This window comes from Elgaria multicarinata, chromosome 3 (assembly GCF_023053635.1).
Source record: "Elgaria multicarinata webbii isolate HBS135686 ecotype San Diego chromosome 3, rElgMul1.1.pri, whole genome shotgun sequence".
Lineage (NCBI taxonomy): Eukaryota > Metazoa > Chordata > Lepidosauria > Squamata > Anguidae > Elgaria > Elgaria multicarinata.
Genome location: NC_086173.1, coordinates 47672895 through 47678110, shown reverse-complemented (window position 1 = coordinate 47678110; position 5216 = coordinate 47672895).

Sequence of the window (5216 nt, the reverse complement as noted above, 5' to 3'; positions counted from 1 at the left end):
TATACCTATTCAAAAACCAGGTAAACAGAGGCCTTAGCTAGACCTAAGGTTTATCCCAGGATCGTCCCTGCCTGCTCCTGGGATCCCCTGTGTGTCATTTACACGAACAGGGATGACCCCGGGATGATCCTGGGATAAACCTTAGGTCTAGCTAAGGCCAGAGACATTCCTCTTGTTATTTATTTATTTAGTTATTATTTATTTATTGCATTTCTATACCGCCCAATAGCCAGAGCTCTCTGGGCGGTTCACAAAAATTAAAAACATTCAAAGTATAAAACAGCAGTATAAAACCATAATAAAAACTCTTGGGACTGAATGCCAGAGAGGAAATTAATTTCCATCTGGGATAGAAGAATCGTTACTGGAAATAAAGGAAACACCCCCAACCCCCTGAATTACAGTTTACAATACTGGCTGCAATCTGGAAAATCCTAACAGAATTGTGATCCTGTCACTGCATCTGTCTTCAAACTTGCACACCAATTCTTTCATAGGCCAGGGGCTTCAAAGTGTGTGTGTGAGTGTGTGTGTACTTCTATAGAGGTTCATGCCTCAGATTAATGTTTCTCCTCAGGTATAAACCTAGCGCTCAATCCTGTACAACACTCTGCCCACAATTCAGAATCTATTCAGCTGTCAGGACAAGAGAGAAGTCAGGCGATATCCATTCTATGGAATAGGAGGAAAGAACCAATGAGCCTAGAGCTGGGGGAAAACCTGATGTACTGCCCAGATTCTGATACTGACGCCAAGGCTTTTTCTGACCGGAGTCTTAATGAGAAGAGAAACTCCTTATAGGCCCTTGGAGGGGGGACATCTATCTGCTCAGCACTAGAGATGGAAAAAGCTCATCCTAGCCACTCACCTTACTTCTCCTTGCATGTCTGGAGCTTCTTTCCGTTTCTTCTGATGACGGAAAAGAATTTCGGCTGTTTAAAAGTGTTAGGATTTGTGTAACCTCAAGGTATTGAGGATTCAGTTCACAACACTGAATTTGCTTGCTACTACATATTGCAGGAATGAACCAAGGAGAGGCTTAGAAGAGCTGGAGATTACAAGGACATCCCTGGAAAGGGGTGTCAAGAGAGGAGTAGTGACAGGGAGAGAAGGAATGGGCTGCTGATTAATGGGAAGCTATCTATCTATCTATCTATCTATCTATCTATCTATCTATCTATGGATTTATATCCTGCCCTTCAACAACTCCCCCAGGATGGCTGACAAAAAATTAAAATTATAGTAAAAGCAAAACATCAAAACAACACAGTGTAAAAGAGCAGCGGAAAAGCAGTTGGCAGAAACCAAAGCATTACCAAAGTGATCCGTAAAGATAAAACAGGTGAGATTGAAAAGCTAAGATGCTGGAATACTATGTTCAAAAGTATAGCTGTGCTGAGGTCTCCAGTGGTCTTTCGGGTACACACATGTTAGAAACTGAACCCTGGAGTGGCCGGGAACTTGTCTATGATTTCCTTTAAGACCAATGAATGTAGTTTCTGCTCTTGCATGCCGCATGGCTTGGAGTAACAATACGTATGTATGTATGTATATAACAAGCTTCTCCACAAGCAGACACAGTTGCACCATAGATCTTGTTGCTTTTGCTGCTGTCTCAGGCAGGGCTGGGTCGGTGGGGTGGGAAAATCAATGGGTAACAACTCAATTAATCACATGGGGTGTTGGCAGCGGATAGGGATGGGGTTAAATTGATTAGGATCTTCAATAAGGTCGGTGTGGCTGTCTACTCTGAGGGCAAGACCCCTTCATCATCACTTTATCTGCAAAAGGTGTTGATGAGCAAGGGCCTGTGATTTTAGTGCTCTTTGCAGTTAAAACAGTGAACGTTCCTCTGCTCTAAAAAGTGAATAGAAACCCCCATTCTGCAACACACTCCTTCCAGTGGGTGCCCAATCAGACCAACAGTTGCACAATAACTCATTTGGATTTCAGGACGGTGGTGGTGGGGGAAATAGCGGCTTTGTGTATTTGTCCAAGATGCCTTCCAGTGCATACAAATGTGTTACACTACATAGGAAAAGGCAGGTAAGGTGTGTACGTGTGTGTGGTTGTTTTCTGGGCTTGATGTGACCTGTGTGCGCCCAGAGCTGGCGCTTTCATCAGCTTCATCATTCCTTTCCCCATAGAGACTGATAGGTTCAGAACACTCAGCTGCTGCCTTCAGCTTTGAATGCATCCACATTTGAAAGAACTGGCTACATTATATGTATGTACTCAGCAATATAGGAAGCTGTACGGGACTAATATTGCAATGCTGTATCACAGAACACTCGAGTCATAACATTTTGCAGCTAATAGACTTGAGAGCCTGATGCTGGTAAAACAGTTCTGAAAACTGCTGAGAAGGCAAAAGTGATTAGGGAAAAATGATATTAAGGAATGTGTATTTCAGAAACAGGCAGATTATAAAAATGCATGATGCAAAGCAACCAACAAGGATTTCTTGCAGTGTCGTCCCTGAGGAGCCCAGCAAAAGAACAACAGTATTTTCAGTAATTTGTTCATAGGTGAGGATAGAGGCATTCCAAAATGAATGACCAAGATGGTTAAGAAAGTCTTTTTTAAAAAAGAATCTCTACATAACATCTGGATTGCAGGCAAGTGATACAGCCTCAAGGGATCTGGAGGCACAGAATGATGGGTTATTATTTCTCAGCAGATTTGTATATTTTTAATGGGGGAAAAATCAAAATCAAAACAAATACAAATACAAAACCCTAAACCAGAAAAATTCCATTTCTGGAAATTATGAAATTGCGTAGATTACTACTATTTACATACATTCAATTCGTTTTGCATGCTATTTGTGTAAGACATGAGCTAAGATGTCTTCACTAGTTTAGAAAGTTGACAGATGTAGAATTATTGCCTGCTATAACTGGAACTGTGCATCTTTATGACTTTGCATGAGCACAGCAAAAGCAAAATTAGGTACTGATGATCCTGAGACCATGGAAAGTGTGGCCCACAGTCATGGTATGTCCCAGGAGCTGGGACCCACGCACGGGGTGCAGAGCTCCCCAGGAGCTCTGTGCCCATCGGGGGCTGGGTGGAGGGAGTGGGGAAACGTTAATTTTTTTAAAAAAAACCTCACCTTTTGCACATGAGCGCTCCTTCTTTAAAAAAAAAATGGCAGGCGCGACGTCCTCTCCCTCTAAGGTCGTCGCACTCTGCGGGTAAACAGAGGGGGAGATCTCATGATAAAAATATCGTGAGATCCTCATCCCTCTGTCGCACTAGATCGGTAAGTCTAGCTGAGGCCTCTGTTGTTCATTTTAAAAATATTTAAGGGCAACAGTTTCCAAGATCGCTGCAGCAAGAAAGAATATATAATAATTGCATTTTCTTTTTGCAAAGGAAGCTGCAGTTCTCATGGTGTTGGTAACCAGGGTGTTTTAATCATACCTAGACATAAGATGATAAAAAAAACAATAACACACCATGAAAATCTGCTCTGCCTGACTACTTGCACTACAATATTCCTGGAAGAAAAGAGAGAGCTGGGGAAGCCCAAGGAGGAATTTGAGATTTAGGAATTTATTGCAACTGAAGCAGTTTCACGTGAGCAGACCGCCCATGGTCTGACTGCCCAGACTTAGGTTTGCTGCCTGTCACATCTATATGCAGCAGAGAGAACTAAGTAATCTGTGACTAAGGCAGATTCTTGGCATCACCACCACTTACAATTCCTTTATACGCACAGGTTGCAAAGAGGCCAACACAATCAAATAGATATGTAGTCACACATATTGAGAGAAACATAGGCACTTTCCATCTTACTCTATCCCATAAATACTCTAAAAGCTGAAATCCTATATTCACTTACCTGGGAGTAAGCTCCATGGAACCCAATGGGGCTTACTTCTGAGTAGGCAAGCATATGATTGCACTGTCAATCACAAGTCTGGTACATCAGCAGAAAAGACAAGGATTTTAGGAAACAAGGCACAATTTTCCAGTCTCCAGGAAAATGAAGAATATTCTATCCAAACGATGCTTTTTAAAAAAGCCACTGCACACACAATACTTTAAAAATAAGTAGCTCAGGGGACTAGAAACTATGTTCTAGGAGGAAAGATGGAAGGAACTGGGTATGTTTAGCCTTAAGAAGAGAGGAGAGATATGCTAGCACTTTTCAAGCACCTAAAAGGGTTGACACACAGAAGAGGACTGCAATCTGTTCTCTATCAGCCAAGACTGTAGGACATGGAATAATAGGCTTAAGTTACAGGAAGGCAGATTTCGGTTGAAAATCAGAGAAAATGTCATAAGGGTCAGAGCAGTCAGATAATGTAACCAACCGCCCAGGAAGGCAGCAGGCTCTCTGCTGCTGCAACTATTCAAGCAGAGACTGGACAGCACTCTATCAGGGATGCTTTAAACTGGATTCCAGCACTGAGCAAAAGGTTGGACTCAATGGCCAAAATGGCTTTCTAACTCTATGATTCTGTATATGATTATTATTATTATTATTTTAAAAAAACCCACTTTGGACTAATTTACCTGCTACCAAAGGGCCAAGCTAGACATAACCAAGAGTCTTGTGGACAGTTTCACAGTGTATGTGTGTTTTATTGAAAAGCCAGATTCAGAAGCTGAAACTTTGAGTAGCAAAACAACGGGAGAAGGAGCTGTTGAACCATTTCTTTTCCTACGGTTTGTCTGCTGAAAATCCACCCCCTCCAGCTCCTGTTCACACTTCTGTGTCATGCCTAGTTTGCCCCTTAGCAATGTGGTTTCCACTGACCACTCACTCCCGTGTGGTTGACTCTCATGCTGCTTTGGCAACGGACAAACTTGCCAGATCCACACCTTGTGTCAAATCATTATGAATATGGAATAAAAATCAGGAAATAACACAATGAAAGTGGTATATGGAATGTGTCCTGTGCCCAAACAGTTATCAGTGCACTTGAATTCCACTATAAAGCAATAGTGTAGATCTAGCCCGCATCCGATAAAGACCCTTCCTACTTGGATGATTATGCCTACACCAGTGATGTACTTCCTAATGACATGAGCATCGTTGTCATGGGTAAAAGATTTGAAATCATACAGCAAGGCAAATCATACATACAGCTACAAGTTTTTACATATTACAAGAATGGTAAGGTAGTGAATTACACTGAATCGGTTTGGTGGTAGCAAGCACAGCACTATGGCCATATGTATATATTAGCCCAAGCTAAGGGCTT